Source organism: Anguilla anguilla, chromosome 12 (assembly GCF_013347855.1).
Source record: "Anguilla anguilla isolate fAngAng1 chromosome 12, fAngAng1.pri, whole genome shotgun sequence".
NCBI lineage: Eukaryota > Metazoa > Chordata > Actinopteri > Anguilliformes > Anguillidae > Anguilla > Anguilla anguilla.
The window spans coordinates 933,351-959,928 of record NC_049212.1 but is presented as its reverse complement, the minus strand read 5'-3'; the positions used below and the strand labels follow the sequence as shown (position 1 = coordinate 959,928).

The window sequence follows — 26,578 nt, the reverse complement described above, 5'->3', positions numbered from 1 at the left end:
TCTACCCTGCTAATGTGTGTGGCTCTACCCTGCTAATGTGTTCGGCTCTACCCTGCTAATGTGTGCGGCTCTACACTGTGTGTGGCTCTACTCTGCTAATGTGTGTGGCTCTACCCTGCTAATGTGTGTTACAACTCATCACCTCTCATCGCGCAACCACCTGTCCACTTGACCCCATCCCATCTAAAGTTCTCCAATCTATCTCCAGCGAGCTCCTTCCCTATCTGTCTTCCATTGTTAATTCCTCTCTCTCCTCTGGTCATGTTCCCTCTGTTTTTAAGACGGCTCGTGTTACCCCACTACTCAAAAAACCCACCTTAGACCCCTCCGATGTAGCAAATTATCGACCCGTATCCCTTCTACCCTTTCTGTCCAAAACCCTCGAACGAGCAGTTCTTAAACAATTAACCTCTTTTCTCCATCAGAACAACCTGCTAGACCCTCACCAGTCTGGCTTCCGATCTGGGCACTCAACAGAGACTGCACTCCTAGCTGTGACGGAGGCACTTGCCACTGCAAGAGCCTCACGCCTTTCCTCTGTCCTGATCCTTCTTGACCTGTCTGCAGCTTTTGACACGGTCAACCATAAAATACTCCTCTCCACCTTGGCTGGGATGGGAATTGCCGGGACTGCCCTGTCTTGGTTCGCTTCCTATCTTGCAGATAGGACCTACCAGGTCACCTGGAAGGGGTCTGCCTCTGCTTCTCATCCACTTGTTACGGGAGTGCCGCAGGGATCTGTACTGGGTCCTCTGCTGTTCTCCTTATACACCAGATCTCTTGGTTCAGTCATTAATTCACATGGTTTTTCCTATCATTGTTATGCAGATGACACACAACTCTTCTTTTCTTTCCCCCCCTCGGCCACACTGGTCAATGATAAGATCTCTTCCTGCCTGGCTGACATCTCCACCTGGATGGCCAGCCACCATCTGAAGCTCAACCTCAACAAAACTGAGCTGCTCTTCTTCCCGCACAAGACCTCCTTGCTTCGTGAACTCTCAATCACGGTTGATGGCACCACAGTGACTGCCTCTCACTCTGCCAAGAGCTTGGGGGTGGTCCTGGATGACCAACTGGACCTCAAGGAGCACATCAAGGCAACATCAAGGTCCTGCAGATTCCTCCTATACAACATCAGGAGGATTCGACCATACCTGACGACGCACTCCACCCAGCTGCTCGTCCAGGCTACGGTGACCTCTCGCCTTGATTACTGCAACTCTCTCCTTGCAAACCTGCCAGCTTGTGCCATACAGCCACTACAGATGATTCAGAATGCCGCTGCCCGGCTCATCTACAACCTCCCCAAATTCTCCCACGTCACTCCTCTGCTGCGATCACTTCACTGGCTACCGGTCGCTGCCAGGATCCGATTCAAAGCCCTGACCCTTGCCTACACAGAGCTTCTCCACCCTAGCTCCCCAGTGGTGGAACGAACTCCCCGTCCCTCTCCGAACCTCCCCCTCACTATCCATCTTCCGCCGTGGCCTGAAGACTCATCTCTTCAGACTATACCTAGAATAACCACCACCATGCTGTGTATATTAAAAAAAAAAAAAAAAAAAAAAAAAAACCCTTTTTCCTTGTCACTTGTTACATGTTGCCCCATCCCTGCACTTCTTGGTAAATTGTATTTGTCCTAATACTCTAGCTTAATCTTCTGCCTAGTTTGGCTTTGCAGATGTTAGACCAGGATAGTGTTCATTGTTCTCAGCTAGAAATAGCTGTACAAAATAAGTAATTGTACCTTACTGAACCCGTGTTCAGCAGTTGTCTACGATCATGAAAATGCACTTCTTGTACGTCGCTTTGGATAAAAGCGTCTGCCAAATGAATGTAATGTAATGTAATGTAATGTAATGTGTGTGGCTCTACACTGTGTGTGGCTCTACCCTGCTAATGTGTGTGGCTCTACACTGTGTGTGGCTCTACCCTGCTAATGTGTGTGGCTCTACACTGTGTGTGGCTCTACCCTGCTAATGTGTGTGGCTCTACACTGTGTGTGGCTCTACCCTGCTAATGTGTGTGGCTCTACACTGTGTGTGGCTCTACCCTGCTAATGTGTGTGGCTCTACACTGTGTGTGGCTTTACCCTGCTAATGTGTGTGGCTCTACTCTGTGTGTGGCTCTACCCTGCTAATGTGTGCCAGAAGAACTGCTGGAACTGTGTTGCTGTGCAGTCAGCATGGACTAAAATGCCCTAGGAATTTTTCCAGAACCTTTTTGAATCCATGCCATGAAGATTTCAGCCTGTTCTGTAGGCAAAACGGGGTCCTGCTCCTACTTCATAGGTGTACCTATTAAATGGTCTAATGATTGAGTATATTCTTATTCTACACATTGTCTCTCTACATTTCAGAAATTGAATAATTAATTCTAATGGTGGTTCCAGGAAGTCACACCATTAAGCATACTTATTTTTACAAAATAAATCATATAAATTAGATCTGACATAGTGGAGATTCTAAAACGTGTTAAAATGCATTTGCAATAAAAAAAAAAATCCAACCCTTTTTGCTGGAATTGTAATTTTTTACCTTCCAAAATTAGTTTTCATTTATTCTTCAACAAAAATACCTCAAATACTGCAAACGTGATAATAATAATTAAACATGATGAAGCAGAAGAAGTAGATGGAACTCTTCGTCTTATGTTGTTTTGGTTCCCGGGACTTGTGATGTCACTGTATATAGTGTGTAGTCTCACTGCAGCCAGGTGTTTTTTGTCTACTATGCCTGAGAGCACCCTGCATTTAGTTTCCATGGTGATTGGGCTCAGGTAAAACTGAGGAATCAGATCAAACTGAAATGATTTGTATTATGCTGATAAATCACTGTCCTACAGTAACAGTATTATATTTGTAACTGAATACATTTCATTTATGAATACTTTGATTCATGTCTGAATTATAAAATTTTTAGCCAGAATGTAAGCCAAGTACTGTAAAGCCTTTTTAAAATAATGGACAAAAATGCGTAATTTTAGATTGTTAGGTACAATGTTGTCAAATAATATTCATAACTGAATTATTGAAGCTGATTGTGAAATATACAAATTCAACATACATTTGGATGCTAAAAAACATGACATTCCTGAAAGAGAAGAGTTACAACTGCAGAGGGGATTAAACCGTGTTTTTGATTGATACAGCCAGAAATACCATTGCTGTGAGTCTAAAATGGAAATAAAATAGGAAAATAAAAATGTAAATTTAGTGTTGTGAATACAATCTGAGCTAAATACAGTTTCCCAGATCAACATGTATAGTTGCCCAATATAAAATATATACTTTATGTACTGTAGAAAAGCATGCTTGTGTTATTCTGGATTTCCTCATTAAAATAAGACTGTACTGAATAAAATATTAAAATGCTGCTACTGAAAATGAATTATATAATGGCAAAAAGGAATTAGCAGAGAACAGAAAGAGTGCTGAACTCATGCGAACACTGTTGTTTTTATCAGAGTAGTGGCGAGTGTCTGTAATGAGTGAAGGGCCTGAGGATGGGAGATGGGATCTGTACGCTGGGCATCTTCCGGAATGCAGGCCTGAAAGGCTCTGTCTTCAGCTAGGCTTGCTCTGTGTGCACATTTGTGTTGTAGAGGGTGAGGGAGGACATCTTCCCCCTATACATTATTTACGTCCCAGCATCTGTACACCTTAAAGATTTTTAAAGCGTGGAGTGTGTGGTAAATATTTCAGTACCTTGAGAGGAAAAAAGTAAAAGAGTATCGAGCTTTAGTTTCTTTTGCGAAAAATGAAAATTGTTCACATACAATCCAACATGTAAGTATATACTGATCAGTCGCAATATTAAAACCACCTGCCTAATATTGTGTAGGTCTACCTTGTGCCGCCAAAACAGCACTGACCCATCAAGGCATGGACTCTACCTCTGAAGGTGTCCTCTGGTATATTTGGATTTCTGTATATATTTGTATCTACTGTATATTTATATCTGATTGTGTTACTTTTTTGTCTTTGATACTGCAACAGTGCAAATTCCCCCCTGGGATCAATAAAGTATACTACTACTACTACTACTACTAATTTCATTATTGGTTTTTATTACATTACAAATTTGAAATGTATTACATTATTGGGAGTTATTACACTATTGGTAGTTTATTACATTATTAGTTGCTACAGGGCTATAAAAAGCTAAGATATTGTTAGAGGGTGAATTATTTCCACATTATTTAAAAAACTCTCAACTGGTTAGAGCTGTCTTGGTGGTACAAGGGGGACCTACACAATATTAGGCAGGTGGTTTTAATGTTGTGACTGATCAGTGTATTTACTTATAATAATGTACATACAATGCTGATCACAATAGCACATTTGCTTTCATTGCAAAATTTGTGAGGTGCTATCAACAAAATGTACAGGCTGTGAAGGTCCTGGGTTCCCTCAGTAGGAGAGTGTGAAGGTCCTGGGTTCCCTCAGTTGGAGAGTGTGAAGGTTCTCGGTTCCCTCAGTTGGAGAGTGTGATGGTCCTGGGTTCCTTCAGTAGGACAGTGTGAGGGTTCTGGGTTTCCTCAGTAGGACAGTGTGAAGGTCCTGGGTTCCCTCAGGAGGAGAGTGTGAAGGTCCTTGGTTCCCTCAGGAGGACTGTGGGACTGTACACAGGCTGTGAAGTTCCTGGGTCCCCTCAGTATGACAGTGTGAAGGTTCTGGGTTCCCTCAGTTAGAGAGTGTGAAGGTTTTGGGTTCCCTCAGTAGGTGCGTATGAAGGTCCTAGGTTCCTTCAGTAGGACAGTATGAAGGTCCTGGGTTTTCTCAGTAGGATAGTGTGATGGTCCTAGGTTCCTTCAGTAGGACAGTGTGATGGTCCTGGGTTCCCTCAGTAGGACAGTGTGAAGATTCTGGGTTCCCTCAGTTAGAGAGTGTGAAGATTTTGGGTTCCCTCAGTTAGAAAGTGTGAAGGTTTTGGGTTCCCTCAGTAAGAGCATGTGAAGGTCCTGGGTCCCCTCAGTAGGAGAGTGTGAAGGTCCTGGGTTCCCTCAGGAGGACAGTGTGAAGGACCTGGGTTCCCTCAGTAGGAGAGTGTGAAGGTCCTGGGTTCCCTCAGTAGGAGAGTGTGAAGGTCCTGGGTTCCCTCAGTAGGAGAGTGTGAAGGTCCTGGGTTCCCTCAGTAGGAGAGTGTGAAGGTCCTGGGCTCCCTCAGTCGGACAGTGTGAAGGTCCTGGGTTCCCTCAGTAGGAGAGTGTGAAGGTCCTGGGTTCCCTTAGTAGGATAGTGTGAAGGTTCTGGGTTCCCACCTTAGGAGAGTGTAAAGGTTTTGGGTTCCCTCAGTAAGACAGTGTGAAGAACCTGGGTTCCCTCAGTACGACAGTGTGAAGAACCTGGGTTCCCTCAGTATGACAGTGTGAAGGTCTTGGGTTCCCTCAGTAGGACAGTGTGAAGGACTTGGGTTCCCTCAGTAGGACAGTGTGAAGGACCTGGGTTCCCTCAGTAGGACAGTGTGAAGGACCTGGGTTCCCTCAGTACGACAGTGTGACAGGCCTGGGTTCCCTCAGTACGACAGTGTGACAGGCCTGGGTTCCCTCAGTAGGAGAGTGTGAAGGACTTGGGTTTCCTCAGGAGGAGAGTGTGAAGGACTTGGGTTCCCTCAGTACGACAGTGTGACGACCCTGGGTTCCCTCAGTAGGAGAGTATGAAGTTTTTGAGTTCCCTCAGTAGGAGGATGTAACGGCCCTGGGTTCCCTTCGGAGGAGAGAAGGCTGGGAGGTTTGGCTGTGTCGAGTCACCACAGCATACAGGTCACACCCGCGTCCTCTGAGTGATCGCAGTTGTGCACGTCCCAGCGTACGTGGGAGCACTCCAGCAGGGAGGCCTCCTCGCCCCTACATTTGAGGTTGTCCAGCAGGATTGTGCCTCCACCTCTTCCAAAAGAGGCCTCATCTTTGGCGTCCTTAGCCTTCCCACAGCCCACCTGTCTGCAGACCACCTGGGCGTCGGGCAGGTCCCAGGCGTCATCACACACCGTCCCCCACTGGCCCTCCAGGAACACCTCCACACGCCCTTCGCACCAGTGGGTCCCATTCACCAGCCTCACCTGCCCTGGGGAAACCAAGGAAGACCTCCATTACCCACAGCACCACCCTCATTTTCTACCCAACACAGCTGAGCTGCAGCAGTTGCTGCGCCAGAGAACTGAAGGCACTCAACCAACCAGAGCGGCCATTAAGGACAGAGAGAGCATGGAGACTGCTCACCTGATGCTGTGGCTAAATATGTGTTGATTGTAGGACTTGTGTGACTACAGTTGGCGCTGGTATGATCCAGATACTGTATGATTTGGAGTACGTGGTGCATCACTGTGCCTCTGGGGTATATGCCTTTCCAGAGACCCTCAGATCCCATTGCCAAATGTCTATATGGGATTGCACAGAGCTGTCCTACCAGCAGAATGGTCATTGCACGTATTTACCATCCTTAGACCCTGCAATAATAGCCCAAGTGCTTTAGGGACTGCACACTCTACACCGGAAACAAAATCTCCAGTATAAATAAAACTCACCCTCCGCTGGTAATTCTGTAGTAACCTCCCTTGCCGTTGAGCCAAATTCATGTGAAGCTCCTGCAGGGCTTTCCAATGCTGAAAAAAGAGAAGCAAATTTTATTATCTTTGGGTTTTTTTTTTTTTTTTGTATGTATTGATGGCACAGATTCATGTTATTATGCCTGAAAACAAGCAACAATATCAAATGACTGTTCAATTAAAAACTGTGTTTTAAATAAGCATTCTGTCCCTGAAGTTGTCTGTTGGAAGACGTCTTACACAAACAGATGATGCCTGCATCTTCATGGTGGCCACAGTTATGCTGTCCCCAGCCCAGGTGGAAGCAGTCCATTAGCTGCTCCTCGTTTCCCCTGCAGTCCATGTTGTCCAGCAGGATGGGCCCCGAGCCATAGCCGAAATAGCCCAGGACCTTGGCGCCCGTGGCCGGCCCACACCCCAGCTGCCGACAGGCCACCTGCGCATCGGGCAGGTCCCAGCCGTCGTCACACACCGTCCCCCACTGCTCCGCGTGGAACAGCTCCACACGGCCCTGGCAGCCGCTGCTCCCATTCACCACCCGGATGGCTCCGCCTACCCGGGGCAAAAAGAGCAAATGCAATGATTTCTTTCTCACATGGTAAACTCTTCTCGCCTAATTCCTGAGGTCTAAACTGGTTATTGATTGTGTTATGTTCTTCTAGCACTCCTTTGTTTTTTCTTGCACATTTCCCCAGGAGTCAGTCTTACTTGAACATGCCAGGACTGAAGATACCTGAATTAATTATATCTGGGCTACATCCTATATAGAGGCTTTCCTGTATATAGAGGCTTTCCTGTATATAGAGGCTTTCCTGTATATACAAATTTCCTGTACATAGAGATTTCCTGTATATAGAAGCTTTCCTGCATATAGAGATTTCCTGTATATAGAGGTTTTCCCGTATACAGAGGCTTTCCTGTATATAGAGATTCCCTGTATATAAAGGCTTTCCTGTATATAGAGATTCCCTGTACACAGAGGCTTTCTTGTCTCTCTTGCGATTCTGACCTGTTGCCAGTTATCTGAACTCCAGCCATGGTGGATGGTTTTTTGTGTGTTTGTTTATATTGGCTGTACTAACTGGCAATACCTGCGTACCAGCTGAGGTGAGGGGACCCAGACAAGCAGCAGCACCCATTCTGGAATATGTGTTTGAGTCTGTCACATTGGTGTGTGCGTATATCTGTGTGTGCGTGTGTGTGCGTGTGTGTGTGAGTGAGAGTGTGTGCGCCTGTGTGAATGTGTAAGATAAGATAAGATAAGATAAGACTTTATTAAGCCCTGGGGGGGGGGGGGGATTTGGGTGTTACAGCAGCAGAGCATGTGTACAGAAGCAGAAAAAGCCAAGTATACATAGTAATAATAATAAACAAGTGAAACGTAAAGGAAAATAAATAACTATTTTGATGTAAAGTGACAAGTATTGAGGGGGGGGGGGTCTCAGGCACTGTTGGACAGTCTGATGGCTGTTGGCACAAAGGAGTGCCTGAACCGCTCCGTTTGGCACCTGGGAGGGGTGAGCCTGTGGCTGAAGGTGCTGCCCATCTGCCACAGCTCCTCATAGAGGGGACGGGAGGGGTTGTCCAGGATGATCTTCATTTTGTCCCTCATCCTCCTCTCCACCACTGCCTCCAGACTAGGGTTGGGTATCGTTTGAAAATTTTTGATACCAATACCAAAACTGATACCTTTAATTCGATACGATACCTTCACGATACTTTTTTTTCGATACTTTATATTATGAAAACCTTATAGGATTATTGGCCAACTATTTTTCTATAAATGATCATACAGTGAGCACCATAATCTGTACTCTAGCACTTTGAGATTGAAAGGATACAATGACAATGAGGTCAACGTGCAGACTGGCAACTTTAATGTGAGGACATCTTCATACATATCAGATGATCATATATAAAAAACACGTTTTTTTATATTTGCCATCTACGTGGTCACTAATGTTAACCCCTTAGTGCACATGCCAAATCTGGCCAATCCTTGCCCATTTAGGGGGTACCCTATTTAAAGCTTTATAACTCCAAATGTGAACACCACAGAGACTTGAAAAATGGATTAAATGACGCAAGACATTTGTACCATTTACAATACTAGCTTAAATTACTTTATATTCATAATTTTGGAATAAATAAAGTGCCACAAATGCAATTGTCTAGGCAAAAAATCTAAAATGAATTTGTTCTTTTTAGTTCGCAATGAAATACTGGGAGATTGCATATATACAGCAGGTTAAAGTATACATGCCCTGGATCAAAAGCTTCTTGACCACAAGTTAATAAAATCCAAGGGTGGATATGTAGAACTACTAAAGATCTATGAAGCAAAAACTAAGCAGTGTACCCAGCGTCTCCAAATCTTCCCAAAATGCCAAAATTATGCATTGCTATAAATCACAACAAATTCACATATTTCACTGAAAATCAACTGTTTTTACTCAAGAAACTCACTATTGCATCATTTTCAAGTGGGAATTACAAGCTTTCTGTCAGTACAGTGGTCTAAAATAGCTATGGGTCCAGAATGTCCAGGGTCCAGGATTCTGCCTTTTTTGTTTCTGTTTTTCCTTTCAGTTCAGTTTTATTTTATCAGTATTATTGTTTTCCATTATTCTATCATTGTTTCTGTTTGCGTCTCGTTATCCCTTCCCTGTCTGGTGTGATTGTGTATTGTGCTCACCTGTGTCTTATTAGTTGCCTAGCTATTTAAATAGTTATATTAGGCAGCTAGATGCCCAAGGTTGAGCAGATTTTGTATCAAATTCTGTTCTCCCATCAAGATGTCCTCCCCCCTTGGGAACTGGGTTACTGCTTATAGTTGCAATTTATCTAACTCGGTAATTCACCTGCATTTATTTCAATCAGGGGACCTGAATTCACTATAGAATGCATGTTATCTAGCTACAGTAGCCAACTTCACTTAGAAAGCTAACAAAGTTTCTAATCAATGGCTTAGTAAGCATTCTATTGATAAGCTGTTATACTTCCATTGAATTATAGAAAATTACAATAACCAAATTCCAAACAAAGAAAAACACATATTAGCTGCAACAGCAGTACGGGGTAACTACCGTACAATGTTCACACATGCTAAGGGGTACACTCAGTGTAAAGAACATCATAACACTGAATTGAATGAATGAATGAATTTCTGTTGCCATTTATATGTAATCATTCATGTTGCTAAAAATGCTATTTTCAGTATCTCTGACCATCTCATCTCTTCGGTTGACATGCTGCGTATAGTGCTCAAGGGCGTCCTCAGCTGAGGTGGGGGGGCGTTGAGGAGACTTATTTGATTACTAATAGAGTCTAAGGGCCGCAAAATCCTGCTAGTACACCTTTAATTCATCATCTTCTAAAAACCAAAATGGTCTTGAACTCAGATCTTACAATAACCGAGAAGTCATCGGACGAATGGTAACATAGGAAGGAAAAGCTAACACAATTTCAGCATACAGAAGTTTGGTTTGCATTATGTGCTGGACATGTATTATCTGTGTATGTCATTTAGGATGTTTTTCAGATCACAATCTGAAATCTAGCATCTCACTGCCACTCCCAACCCAAACAACATTATGCAGATGCTGTGTCCCTACCAGTACAAGAAATGAGACAGCCATGGATAAAACATCCTAATTAATTACATTTAGAAAACAACAGTAAACGTTGAGCATGTGAGACTCAAGCACAGCATTCAAGTCCCCTGCCTTTCATGCAATACAGACGCTACCCATCTAACTTCATGGACAGTTACTGTATTGAAAATATAGTGCAGCACACTTCAGAGAAAGATTAGTCAAATTCATAGAAAATCTGCTTTGGTTGATCATGATGACAGTTACCATATCAGATGTCCTAGAAATGTAATAATGCTGGTTCTGATATTTTTCTTTTGAAGGACATTGTGTTTCATTACCTGCTGGTGGCAGCTGGCTGGCGGGTTCTCCTGTGGTTTCACTGGCTACAGCTGTGATATCTGTTACTGAAACACAGAGGGTGGGGGGGGGGGCTCACTAATGTGGATCCTTTACAGAGTCACTGAAACACAGCAGGTTGGGGAGGGGGGGTGAGGTTCTCTAATGTGGATCCTTTTACAGTCACTGAAACACAGCAGGTTGGGGAGGGGGGGTGAGGTTCTCTAATGTGGATCCTTTACACAGTCACTGAAACACAGCAGGTTGGGGAGGGGGGGTGAGGTTCTCTAATGTGGATCCTTTACAGAGTCACTGAAACACAGCGGGTTGGGGGGGGGGGGGTGAGGCTCTCTAATGTGGATCCTTTACAGAGTCACTGAAACACAGCGGGTTGGGGGGGGGGGGGGGGTGAGGCTCTCTAATGTGGATCCTTTACAGAGTCACTGAAACACAGTGGGTTGGGGGGGGGGATGAGGCTCTCACAGAGTCACTGAAACACAGTGGGTTGGGGGGGGGGATGAGGCTCTCACAGAGTCACTGAAACACAGCGGGTTGGGGGGGGGATGAGGCTCTCTAATGTGGATCCTTTACAGAGTCACTGAAACACAGCGGGTTGGGGGGGGGATGAGGCTCTCTAATGTGGATCCTTCACAGAGTCACTGAAACACAGCGGGTTGGGGGGGGGGGGTGAGGTTCTCTAATGTGGATCCTTCACAGAGTCACTGAAACACAGCGGGTTGGGGGGAGGGGGGGGTGAGGCTCTCTAATGTGGATCCTTTACAGAGTCACTGAAACACAGCGGGTTGGGGGGGGGGGTGAGGCTCTCTAATGTGGATCCTTTACAGAGTCACTGAAACACAGCGGGTTGGGGAGGGGGGGGGTGAGACTCTCTAATGTGGATCCATTACAGAGTCCCTGTTCCATCACATATTGTAAACAACCCTTTTTATGAACAATAATTTAACACCTGCTATACTTCAGTATTTTGTGAAGGGTAATTCTGAATATTTATACATCAGGCTTTTAGACTGATAAATTTTGATATCTCCTTCCAAAATCAGGAACCTGCCCTAATAATATTTAGCTCTTCATATCTTTGGTTCTCTTTAATTCAAAATGTATGCCACCTACCACAATTAATACAACAGTTGTATCAGTATTTATACAATGCACATACTGTAGCTCTGACTTTGTCCTTTTTAAACCTTGTTTTTATATGAGGATGACTAATTAACTAAGTACATACAGAGAAGCAGCAGTTTAGGAGGCACCAAAATAATTTTTACTTAATTTGTTCAGCACATAATCGCATATTGTAATTCAGCCTGAATGATGCCCTCTGTTGGTAAATATTGGGTCAGGCAGCTGGAGTCTATGAACTGCCTGTAAACTGTAATGTCACTAAGAGCATGGATAACAGGCTAAAAAATCATTACATTTTGAAATCTGAGAAAAAAGGGTTCTGTATGTAGACATACCAGTTGTGCTTTCTGTCTGGAAGAACTTGCCATTTCCTCCCATTTCCGTTTCCAAAGGAACCTTAATTGTTGCTGCTGAACCTGGAGGTACCATAGAGTTTACCACAGTGAGGCAGAGTGAATGTCACCCATCCAATGAGATATGATAATGCTGAGACAACTGAGACTGAATTAAAACATTGTGTGACCATGTCCATTTCCAAAGCCTATATTTAAGTCCAATTCTTTAGTGAGAACATCAGTTGCAACTCATTTAGTAGGGGAACAAATGGTTCTTAATATTTTCTCAAATGTAAGCGTAATCTAGGGGCACAAGGACAGCGTTTACACCCTAAAATGCACCCTCAGAAATTAACAGATTAAAGGGAAAAAAAGAGCAAACCCCGGCCTATCCTCCCACCCCCGCCCCAGTCTCTTGCCCTGGGTATTTTTTAGGTTGTGGTCGCGCCCCGGGCCGGGGGCGGAGCTACCTGTGCAGATGACCCCGGCATCCTCATGGTGGCCGCAGTTATGAACCCCCCAGCCCAGGCTGTAGCAGGCCGCCAGCCGCTCCTCGTCGCCATGGCAGTTGACGTTGTCGAGGAGGATGGGGCCGGTGCCGGAGCCGAAGTAAGCGCTGGCGGTGGCGGTGACACCACGGCCGCACCCCGCCTGCCGGCACACCACGTCCGCGTCCGGCAGGCCCCAGTCGTCATCGCACACCGTGCCCCATTTCCCCTGGGAGTGGACTTCCACTCGACCCTGACAGGGGGTCAGCCCCCCCACGAGTCTGACAGAGCCCTGCGCTGCAACACAGGAAGGTGACTGCATTACTGCCCTCTGCTGTTTATCACACGCAACTACACACTCTGAACACAGGGAGGGGACTGCATTACCGCCCTCTGCTGTTTATCACACGCAACTACACACTCTGAACACAGGGAGGTGACTGCATTACCGCCCTCTGCTGTTTATCACAAGCAACTACACACTCTGAGCACAGGGAAGGAACTGCATTACCACCCTCTGCTGTTTATCACACGCAACTACACACTCTGAACACAGGGAGGGGACTGCACTACTGCCCTCTCCTGTTTATCACACGCAACTACACACTCTGAACACAGGGAGGGAACTGCATTACCACCCTCTGCTGTTTATCACATGCAACTACACACTCTGAGCACAGGGAAGGAACTGCATTACCACCCTCTGCTGTTTATCACACGCAACTACACACTCTGAACACAGGGAGGGGACTGCATTACCGCCCTCTCCTGTTTATCACACGCAACTACACACTCTGAACACAGGGAGGGAACTGCATTACCGCCCTCTGCTGTTTATCACATGCAACTACACACTCTGAACACAGGGAGGGAACTGCATTACCGCCCTCTGCTGTTTATCACACGCAACTACACACACTGAACACAGGGAGGGAACTGCCTTACCGCCCTCTGCATTACCACCCTCTGCTGTTTATCACACGCAACTACACACTCTGAACACAGGGAGGGAACTGCATTACCGCCCTCTCCTGTTTATCACATGCAACTACACACTCTGAACACAGGGAGGTGACTGCATTACCGCCCTCTGCTGTTTATCACAAACAACTACACACTCTGAACACAGGGAAGGAACTGCATTACCGCCCTCTGCTGTTTATCACAAGCAACTACACACTCTGAGCACATGGAATGAACTGCATTACCGCCCTCTGCTGTTTATCACATGCAACTACACACTCTGAACAAAGGGAGGCGACTGCATTACCGCCCTCTGCTGTTTATCACACGCAACTACACACTCTGAACACAGGGAGGTGACTGCATTACCGCCCTCTGCTGCTTATTGCACCCAACTACACACTCTGAACACAGGGAGGTGACTGCATTACTGCCCTCTGCTGTTTATCACATGCAACTACACACTCTGAACACAGGGAGGTGACTGCATTACCGCCCTCTGCTGCTTATTGCACCCAACTACACACTCTGAACACATGGAGGGGGCTGCATTACTGCCCTCTGCTGTTTATCACACGCAACTACACACTCTGAACACAGGGAGGGGACTGCATTACTGCACTACTGCCCTCTGCTGTTTATCATATGAAAGTACACACTGTGCCCTATATTTATTTATACATAATTACTCTAAATTTCTTTCATCGGCTATAACTGAAAGGTTTCAATTTTATACTGTGGCAAAAGTGGCAGCAATCATCAAAAGTAAAAAAGATGATGAATTCAATAATATCACACTCCACAAAGTTGATCATAACAGGCAGCTGAATAAAACACAGGTAACTGGGAACAATTGTTATTTATGTTCTTAAGCTAATTAGATAATTATTTTTTATACAAGCTTGACATGTTGTTGTAAATTTCAAGTCACTCCACTGACAGCTTATGCCAAAGCAGTTCCCATTGACTCAAAACATTTGTGATTTTGCCAGTTCATCTGTGTTTACGAAACATCCCATTCATGAATTTTCTACCAAAGATGCAATACATTTTTTACAGAACAGACATTATGGCATCATTATCATAATTCCTGAAATTGATGCCATATTGATAATACTGTACGGATTAGTACATGAAAAAAAACGTGCCTAGCGTTTCTGAAATGGCAGAAGCTCTAGCTTTGAGACGGATATTGCGTCTCGCTTCCTGTCCCCATTTGGGGTTTCATAGAAGGGATTGCAAGGTCAGCTGACGCTTTCGCCTCAGGTCTCAATTCCTGGGAACGTTGTTACTTTCTCTGTAAAGTACCTGTCTTCTATGTACACGAAATGGTTGGTTCATCCTTCATCACCATCAAACGAAGGGCAAAACCCCCTAGTGGGATGTGTAGTGAGTGATATGTTTTGTTTTACACTAGGAAGTTTTTTTCCCCCATAAGATTTACATTTTTCTAATTTATTTTTATTTAACCTTTATTTACCCAGGGCAGGTTCACTGAGCACGGAAGTTGTTTTGCAAGAACGCCCTGCTCCACACTCATACACATTCACACCTGGGAGTGCCCAGTACAACCACAATCTTCTATTGTTGGCCACTGAGCAGCTCCACTGGAGGGAGAGAACATTATTTAGCCAATTAAATCAGGGGATGATTAGGTGGCAAGTTTTTGCGAGAGCCAGATCTGGGATTTTAGCCAGGACACCGGGGAACCCCCTACTCTTTGCAAATAGTGTCAATAGTGTCTTTGCGAATAGTGAAACATCTTATGCATACTTTACAATCTAGGCACATGCATTTTTAGCTGTGGTACAAATGAAAAATATTTTTGCGACACGTCCAAAATTTTAAAAAGTTACTGTTTTCCAGTCAAGACAAACAGCACTGACTATTTTACAAGTGACTTTATACATACCCTTTTAGAGAAAATACATGCAAAGAGTATTCTTTCTAAAGGGTGAGGATCAACAAAACCTTGAACAAGCCAGTGAAGAAGGAACTCAATTATTCATCCATATTTGAAATTAAATCATCTTTGTTTCCAGAGGCAGCCTTAGTAATACTCTTTTCTCATGAGAGTCCAGGATTGTCCCTGAGGGATTTGGAGAAAGCAAAAGGTATGGACCAGAATAGGCAGCCAGCACTACTCATACCAGCAATCTTCCCTGACTAGCCTTTGAACTGTATTGGCTAGCAGAGGAAGCACCGCATATGGATCATGGATATTGATGTATCACAGCGGGCCTAAAGCTGGCAGTATACTCAGTAAAAAGAAAGAACTTAAGGATTGAGAACCACCGGCAAACATGTCCATAAACACCGTTGTCGGTATTAGGGTTGCAAAATTCCGGGAATATTCAAGGATGGAAACGTTCCATGGGAATTAATGGGAATTTATGGGAATTAACAGGAATTTATGGGAATTAACGGGAAATAACGGGAATAAAATGGAAATATAGCCTTATTTGCTCAGGCTGCATTTGCCATGTCATATGCAGATATAAACAAACATTTTGCCATATCATAAGCAGACATAATTGCAAACATTCCCAATGACCCCCCTCCAAAAAAAAGACTATTCTCTTAACACCTAAAAAAAAAGCCCAAAAACAGTGTTCCGAGTGTTGTTTTAGAATTCTATTTACATAGATAGTTGAAGTGCAAGTTTTTAGAAAAAGTCAAGGAATGACAGACGTGTGGAATAAACATTAACAAAATATGGAGTGACATAGCTCAGGAGGTAAGACCGATTGTCTGGCAGTCGGAGGGTTGCCGGTTCAAACCCTGCCCTGGGCGTGTCGAAGTGTCCTTGAGCAAGACACCTAACCCCTAACTGCTCTGGCGAATGAGAGGCATCAGTTGTAAAGCGCTTTGGATAAAAGCGCTATATAAATGCAGTCCATTTACCAAATACATCCCATTTTACTGCGCAAGGGGTCCGTTGACCCCGTGGTTCTAGTGACGAGCAGTATACCGTGAGTAGTGCCAAATGACGTCGGCAGCACACTACGTGACCAAAGTTACCAATATTTATACGACGTCTCCATGCCGCTTCACAGCGATAAAAATATCCTACTTATCAGACGGTGTTAATTTCGTCAACGAAAAATATTCTTATGACCCCTTTTGACATGACGAAAACAAAACATAATGAAATAACAATTCAGAATATGCCTTAGGGTTTAAAGTGAACAACTCATTAATAAAATAAATGTTTTACAATAAAGAATGGAAATAGATTCATTAAAACTCCTCAATTAGCATGCTCAATCAAGCTACATGACATGGTAACAGCTAGTTAGCAGAAAGTGTTAACAAGGTATAAACTGTGTACTTTGCATTAGACTACTATCTGCCGGTTAACTGAAATATCATAAAAAATAAAAAATATACTCACTCTAGTAATATAATCGAAACTTACCTCAAAGCATGTAGTCCTTTGGCTCAGACAGTGCGGTAGTGTTGGCAGTAATGTGGGCTGCACACGTGATGGGAGAATGTACTGTGCATGCAGAGGGTTGTAATTTTACTGAATTCCTATTTAAAGGTGCAGTGTGTAGAATTTAGTGGTGAGGTTGCAGACTGCAACCAACTGAATACCCCCCCCCCTCACCCCTCCCTTTCCAATGACTTAGGAGAAGCTACGATGGCCTGTAAGTTCCAAAAATTATGTCATCGTCTACGACAGCATCGAGCAGCCAAGTGTCAAGTGATGAGGTTCCTTGATAGATTTATAAATTGTATTAGTTATTTAGTCCATAAAACTATAGGTCATAGCTTACAAGTAAGATAGCGATTATGATTGTTAATTGTTCCGCATTGTGGTAGCATTTTATTGCTAACGTTAGCTGCTTTGCATGGTAAATCATAGAAAGACATGATGCGTCACAAAAACTATTACACTACTAATTAACGCTTACATTACAGTGTGAAATATCCTCATTATAAAATACCACTAACTTATGTAAAGCCACTCAATTTAAAAAATAAAGTATATAACCGAAATATTTTTAGCAGTAATACTTACATAGCAATGATGAAATCTTATCTGCTTTCAATAGATAGAGACAGAGTAAATCAATGATATATTTCTATCTTACACCAGAAAACGATGTCGGCTAGGTCTATCAGCAAACGTATGGCTTAGCTATGCCCAGAAGTCCTCAATAATAATGGTATTTTCCAAGAAATTACGAAAAATCGTTAACGTTTCGTTAGGTGCATCGTATTTTACTGCTACCACAGAGTGAATGCGTAAGTGAATGCGATGATAACAAAACTTTCAATTACGCTGACACAATGAAACACTATTCCAAAAGCAAAATTAGACATTAGACATGTTATACATCGTTAGAAAGCTTATGCTCTCTTATACAGTAAATGTGACGGAACCGGAGTGTGCTGCTGAATGCAGTGCATGGTTACAATTCAATTAAATGGGAAACCTTTAACCAAAACATGCCATAAGACCTAGTGTTGCTTTTTTATGTGTATCCTGCCCCCCACCCACCCAAATAAGTTCACTATTAAAAGGTAAGATTTTTATATTGAAATTGTGCAAAATTCCCAAAATTCCCGAGCTTAACTTTCCTTCCAAAATATACGGAAATTTACTGGAAATTTACCGGACATATTCCGACCCTTTGCAACCCTAGTCAGTATACTCATTGAGAACACCATTTAATATCACTCCACGCTGCTGGGGGGTGCAGAATACTTACGAGGCAGCTATTAACTGGGGCTAGAATCTCACCCAGACCTCCGTCTCGCAGCTACGCCATGGATGTTGAGATAGAAAAATTATGCTTAGCCACAGCAATAAGAAACAGTAAACGCTGAGAGTGGGAGGTCGGAGAACAAGAAAGACATTCTCCAAAAGTTGTCCCTGGAGGCCGTCGCACACTGCACCGTGAGAACACACAACACCGTGTGTTTTTGTTCTTAAGTTGTTCGCATTCCATCTTTTTGCTCAAAAAGTTCTATTTCTTACTAAGTATACCGCCTACTTAAGTGGCCATCAGGACATGGATGAGAAGAATGAATAATGGAGGCTTACCGAGCTCTGATATGCTAGGAGATGATAATGGAGGCTTACTGAGCTCTGATATGCCAGGAGATGATAATGGAGATTTACTGAGCTCTGGTATGCCGGGAGATGATAATGGAGGCTTACCGAGCTCTGATATGCCAGGAGATGATAATGGAGGCTTACCGAGCTCTGATATGCCAGGAGATGGAGTTGTGCTGCTTTCATGCCCTTGTGCAGATAGCAGGGAGTTGTCTGTCCACACAAAGACATCAGAAAGATTCATTACAAAAAAATACCATTTGTTCTGTCCATTCTTTTTCAATGACCACATTTTCCTTACATTTCCATACGTTCCTTTCCTTAAATGTTGAACCAAATGTTGAACACACACAGACATGCACAGACACACAGACACACCGAGACACACACACACTCACTGTAGTGGCTTCTTAACCAAACAAATAGCCACCGTCCAAACAAGGCAGGGTTTTTGATGCACACTAAAGCTTCGCAATCAAAAAGTCGTACATCCAGGGTAAAATTGCAACAGAATTGTGGATTTATTTTCCTTTAAGTTTAAACATTAAATTCACTGTCCAACTTGAGAGAAATAAAGCAAATAAAACAACAAAAAATTGTATGTACACTTCTGGCTCACTCAATGTCCACCTGTGTGCGGTCAAAAGACTATAAATTTACCCAGGCTTGTTAGGACTCCTTCTACTAGGCCTAACTTCCTGCTGTTTATTTTGGGTTTGCCGCAGTTCAAAGAAATGTGCACTAGGGGAAGCCGTCTTACAACACCATATATGTTATATCATTCAAAAATATTCATTTGGCTCCAACACTCACAGAAACACACACACTTGCACACAGAAGCACAAAAACACACACACAGACAGTCACACTCAAACATACACACAAACACAAATCTGCACACACACACACACAGACAAGCATGCTCATAAAGTTACAGTTTAAAGTTTCTTATGCGTAACAATAAATGACAAAAACACATTTATGTTAATGAAAAGGAAACAAGCTTTCCAAAATTAAACTTGGTGCTTAACCTCAAGATATAATCCCAAAATACAAAGAAAGGTGGCTCTCTGTCAATGTACATTTTCAGTACATTTTTATTTTGTTTTGAGAAAATACTGAAGCCACAGCATGTATAGAAGATGTATATTGATGGAGTGCTGCCTTTCGTTGCATTGTGAAATTACATGACACCTTACATTAGAATGTCATCGGTTTTCCAAGAACTATCCTTAATGACCTTGTACAGTAATGAAAAGAGGTGGCTGAGAAGCTGGGCCAGAAAAAAAAGAGATCAGTAGATATCAAAGTGAAGAAGTCACAAACTACACACAAGCAGAGCACAATCAATCCCTGAAACCACACTTCCTAGACTTCTTTATTCACATCAGCAACCCCACCTGGGATTGGAATGAAAATCAGTCCATCACTTAAGTTTGCTGCTGATGGATTCTGTGGTTGCTTAACCACTGCTCTGTGCCTCGCTGTGTCTGCTTAACCTCACTGAGCCCAGGATTTGCTTCACATAAGTGGAAGGCCTGACCTTTGCAAGTGATTCCCACGTCTTCCTGGTGGTAGCAGTTGTGAACCCCCCAGCCCAAACTCCCACACTGATCCAGGCTCGGTTCCCCGCCCTTGCAGTCGACGTTATCCAATAGGATTGCCCCGTCTCCCTTCCCGAAGGCGGAGCTGCTGGCCGGGTCCAGGACCGGACCGCAGTCAAGCTGGTGACACACCACGCTGGCGTCCAGCAGGTCCCAGTCATCGTCACAGACCGTGCCCCAGACCCCGCCGTGCTGCACCTCCACCCGGCCCTCGCACCGGGTCCATCCGCCCACCAGCCGCACTACAGAGGCACAGCCAGAATAAACCCACACCCAGCCACCAACCACACTACAGAGGCATAGCCAGAATAAACCCACACCCAGCCACCAACCACACTATAGAGGCACAGCCAGAATAACCCCACACCCAGCCACACAGGTACCTACTGCACATCACAGGCCACACAGGTACCTACTGCACATCACAGGCTACACAGGTACCTACTGCACACCACAGGCCACACAGGTACCTACTGCACATCACAGGCTACACAGGTACCTACTGCACACCACAGACTACACAGGTACCTACTGTGTACTGCACATCACAGGCCACACAGGTACCTACTGCATACTGCACATCACAGGCCACACAGGTACCTACTGCATACTGCACATTACAGGCTACACAGGTACCTACTGCACACCACAGGCTACACAGGTACCTACTGCACACCACAGACTACACAGGTACCTACTGCATACTGCACATCACAGGCTACACAGGTACCTACTGCACACCACAGGCTACACAGGTACCTACTGCACACCACAGACTACACAGGTACCTACTGCATACTGCACATCACAGGCTACACAGGTACCTACTGCACACGACAGGCTACACAGGTACCTACTGCACACCACAGACTACACAGGTACCTACTGCATACTGCACATCACAGGCTACACAGGTACCTACTGCACATCACAGGCCACACAGGTACCTACTGCACATCACAGGCTACACAGGTACCTACTGCACACCACAGACTACACAGGTACCTACTGCACATCACAGGCTACACAGGTACCTACTGCATATTGCACACCACAGGCCACACAGGTACCTACTGCATACTGCACATCACAGGCCACACAGGTACCTACTGCACATCACAGGCTACACAGGTACCTACTGCGTACTGCACATCATAGGCCACACAGGTACCTACTGCATACTGCACATCACAGGCCACACAGGTACCTACTGCACATCACAGGCTACACAGGTACCAACTGCACACCACAGGCCACACAGGTACCTACTGCACATCACAGGCCACACAGGTACCTACTGCATACTGCACATCACAGGCTACACAGGTACCTACTGCACATCACAGGCTACACAGGTACCTACTGCACATCACAGGCTACACAGGTACCTACTGCACACCACAGGCTACACAGGTACCTACTGCACATCACAGGCTACACAGGTACCTACTGCACATCACAGGCTACACAGGTACCTACTGCATACTGCACATCACAGGCCACACAGGTACCTACTGCACATCACAGGCCACACAGGTACCTACTGCATACTGCACATCACAGGCTACACAGGTACCTACTGCACATCACAGGCTACACAGGTACCTACTGCACATCACAGGCTACACAGGTACCTACTGCACATCACAGGCTACACAGGTACCTACTGCACATCACAGGCTACACAGGTACCTACTGCATACTGCACATCACAGACCACACGGGTACCTACTGCACATCACAGGCCACACAGGTACCTACTGCACACCACAGGCTACACAGGTACCTACTGCATACTGCACATCACAGGCCACACAGGTACCTACTGCACATCACAGGCTACACAGGTACCTACTGCATACCACAGGCCACACAGGTACCTACTGCACACCACAGGCCACACAGGTACCTACTGCACATCACAGGCTACACAGGTACCTACTGCACATCACAGGCCACACAGGTACCTACTGCACATCACAGGCCACACAGGTACCTACTGCACATTACAGGCTACACAGGTACCTACTGCACATCACAGGCTACACAGGTACCTACTGCACATCACAGGCCACACAGGTACCTACTGCACATCACAGGCCACACAGGTACCTACTGCACATTACAGGCTACACAGGTACCTACTGCACATCACAGGCTACACAGGTACCTACTGCACACCACAGGCTACACAGGTACCTACTGCGTACTGCACATCACAGGCCACACAGGTACCTACTGCAAACCACAGACCACACAGGTACCTACAGCATACTGCACATCACAGGCCACACTGGTACCTACTGCAAACCACAGACCACACAGGTACCTACAGCATACTGCACATCACAGGCTACACAGGTACCTACTGCACATCACAGGCCACACAGGTACCTACTGCACATCACAGGCTACACAGGTACCTACTGCACATCACAGGCTACACAGGTACCTACTGCACATCACAGGCTACACAGGTACCTACTGCACACCACAGGCCACACAGGTACCTACTGCACATCACAGGCCACACAGGTACCTACTGCATACTGCACATCACAGGCTACACAGGTACCTACTGCACATCACAGGCCACACAGGTACCTACTGCATACTGCACATCACAGGCTACACAGGTACCTACTGCACATCACAGGCCACACAGGCCACACAGGTACCTACTGCACATCACAGGCCACACAGGTACCTACTGCACATCACAGGCCACACAGGTACCTACTGCGTACTGCACATCACAGGCCACACAGGTACCTACTGCACACCACAGGCTACACAGGTACCTATTGCACATCACAGGCTACACAGGTATCTACTGCACATCACAGGCCACACAGGTACCTACTGCACATCACAGGCTACACAGGTACCTACTGCACATCACAGGCCACACAGGTACCTACTGCACATCACAGGCCACACAGGTACCTACTGCGTACTGCACACCACAGGCCACACAGGTACCTACTGCACATTACAGGCTACACAGGTACCTACTGCACATCACAGGCTACACAGGTACCTACTGCACACCACAGGCTACACAGGTACCTACTGCGTACTGCACATCACAGGCCACACAGGTACCTACTGCATATCACAGGCCACACAGGTACCTACTGCACACCACAGACTACACAGGTACCTACTGCACATCACAGGCCACACAGGTACCTACTGCACACCACAGACTACACAGGTACCTACTGCACATCACAGGCCACACAGGTACCTATTGCACACCACAGGCTACACAAGTACCTACTGCACATCACAGGCCACACAGGTACCTACTGCACATCACAGGCCACACAGGTACCTACTGCACACCACAGGCTACACAGGTACCTACTGCACACCACAGACTACACAGGTACCTACTGCACATCACAGGCCACACAGGTACCTACAGCACACCACAGGCCACACAGGTACCTACAGCACACCACAGGCCACACAGGTACCCACTGCGTACTGCACATAACAGGCCACACAGGTACCTACTGCACATCACAACCTGTCGAAATAGCACTAACAGTACAGAATTAAAAAATATTTTTGAAATGAGTGGTGTTCATTTTTTGGAACTAAGACCAAAAAACTGATGTGGACATACCGTACTAACAAGACTAACAATCCATCCTGAAAATTGTTTTAGAAAAACAGAAATCTAACAGAGATGCTTTCTAACCTTTGGACTGAGTCGTCACTGAAGTTGAAGCATTCGCTGTAGATGATGTAGAGGAAGCTAGATGAGGGACAGAAGAGCTATCATTGGTTAATTAGCTACAGCATATCTCTACCCTCCTGGATTGTAGCTTTGCATTCCTGCTTTTCAAGCAATTGAGGTCTGTTTCTGCTGGGTGGAGACTAAAGAATACCTGTAGAAAACCTATCACAGGAATTCAAGAGTTATTATCAAAGAACTTTCCAATTCTCATATTTCTAACTGCTTTTCATTCTGTTTCTGTCCAATCGGTCTGAAATGTGCAGACGTGTCTCATCAGTGTACGGTCTTTCGTCAGTCTGGGAGAGCCCTTGCTTCTGAGATTGCATCCAGCCAGCAGTCCTCCTCCTCTCACTGAGCAGCCCTCCTCCTCCTCCTCCTTTCACTGAGCAGCCCTCTTCCTCCTTTCACTGAGCAGCCCCCCTTTCACTGAGCAGCCCTCCTCCTTTCACTGAGCAGCCCTCCTTTCACTGAGTAGCCCTCCTTTCACTGAGCAGCCCTCCTCCTTTCACTGAGCAGCCCTCCTTTCACTGAGCAGCCCCCCTTTCACTGAGCAGCCCTCCTCCTCCTTTCACTGAGCAGCCCTCCTCCTCCTCCTCCTCTCACTGGGCCGCCCTCCTCCTCCTCCTCCTCTCACTGAGCAGCCCTCCTCCTCCTCCTCCTCTCACTGGGCCGCCCTCCTCCTCCTCCTCCTCTCACTGAGCAGCCCTCCTCCTCCTCCTCCTCTCACTGGGCCGCCCTCCTCCTCCTCTCACTGAGCAGCCCTCCTCCTCCTCCTCCTCTCACTGGGCCACCCTCCTCCTCCTCCTCCTCTCACTGAGTAGCCCTCCTCCTCCTCCTCCTCTCACTGATCAGCCCTCCTCCTCTCACTGGGCTGCCCCCCTGCAGAGCTGCACAGAGTCATGAGTGCATACTCAGCTGGGATATACACCCTGGGGACCGAACCTCCCTCTGCGGGCTGCTCTGACTATGCGCTGTGCTGCAGGACTGCGGGCTGCTCTGACTATGCGCTGTGCTGCAGGACTGCGGGCTGCTCTGACTATGCGCTGTGCTGCAGGACTGCGGGCTGTAGACAGCTCTGCTGCTCTCTGGACTGCATTACCATGTAATGGGGCATATCGCTGGATCAAAGACGCAATGCCTGGGAGACCTGAAGGAAGCTATTTCTAAGTTCATTCCGTTAATAGCCTGTAAAAATGTGTACACCCATATACTCTATCATTGTCTGTATAACTTTAATGAATGACACATGTCTAAAGCAGAAAGTAGAGCTGTATTAATAAAATAACCATATGAATATAAAACCAGCTATAACAAATGAAGTGGAGATCACATACTCACATTCCATCTCTCGCTTGGTCAATTTTACATCTCCTACAAACAGAGAAATCATGAAATTCAATTTAAAAAATAAATATATAATTAAGGATATAAAAGATACATTTTTTCTCCCCATTGATTAATGCATTACAATGAGGTATGATGGAAAATACATAACAGAAACAAGCAACTAGGAACATGATCAAATCTTGGTTCCCTAACAGGACATTTCTCATAAGAAATACTTCCCTTCATTGACACATCTCTATCATATCATGATTAAATTTCCTTGTATTACATTGTTTTATCGTTTTATGACATTTTTCATTGGGTTTTATTGCTTTAGTAAAATGTTGAACATTTGCCTAGGTTGTATCAGTAAGGCACATTATTAATTTAAGGTGAAAAATCCTGTCCCTCCCCTTCTGTAAATAATTTTCTTTGACTTACCGAACTCCCAAACCATGCAAATGGTTGTCATGACCACAGACAGGAAGAGGACCAGCAGCCAGGTGGCAGACCTTCTGTAGGTGTGCAGCATGCCTGGAGCACGTTGCCTTCCCATTTTGTTTTGGTTTTATGGTCTGAAACTCCATGCAGACCAACACACTGGATCAGCTGTGATCATTGTCCAATGGGAAACACTCCTTAAACTGAAGAAAAAAGAGCTTAACTTTAAATGGATAATTCAGTAAACCACAGGGGGAGGGGTGGGGGAGGGGTAGGGGCGAGGGTTGGGGTGGGGGTGGGGGTGGGGTCACGGGGGTTTGGAGGACAGTTGCACTTAGGTTATAGTTATAATTGATGGCCAAAGTGGGGAGATTAAAGTGGGACAGGGGTTAAGAGATGCTTGAAGTGCTAAACCACATAGCTCTGCATGGGTACTTATGGGTATGGGTACGGGTTAACTAGTGTAGATTAGCTTCGATGTTGTGGCGAATCCAGTGCTGTAAATATTAGCATAGTGGAGCTACACTCTGTGTGCTGAAGGCAGATCCACAGCCCCGCAGCGCCTGCAAAGCCGCTGGAGCGTTAAGATGGCCCATTTCTCCAGGCTGTCCCACTGCTATTCTTGGTGAACAGAATGCTTAATGCAAACATTGATTTAGTTAATTGTTATATTGTCGGGAGTTTGGGTGGTGAAAATCTTTTTTTTTTTTTTTTTTGGTGCTGTTGTTTATTTGTTTTTCCATTTCAGTTCAGTTCCAGTTTGGATAAGTCCCTTTTCACAACCCTCTCAATGATCAGAATGTACTCTGAATGAGATTACCTGAGGCCAGAATTCGAGAGAAGCAGAAGTGAGCTGATTGTCCAATGTTGAGCAGCAATGGAGGAAGCTGCATAAATGCAATTCACTATAGACTCCAATGTATCATACCTGTGAGCACATCAGTACAGTATACTGAGTATACTGGTGCCTTAACTTTGGCCTTTT

The 26,578-nt window shown here is 45.3% G+C and overlaps 1 pseudogene; it reads right to left on the bottom strand.

Annotated features, from left to right (window-relative positions):
- Positions 1-5,750: 5,750 nt before the first annotated feature.
- LOC118209900 lies at positions 5,751-25,684 on the bottom strand (annotated as a pseudogene).
- Positions 25,685-26,578: the final 894 nt, after the last annotated feature.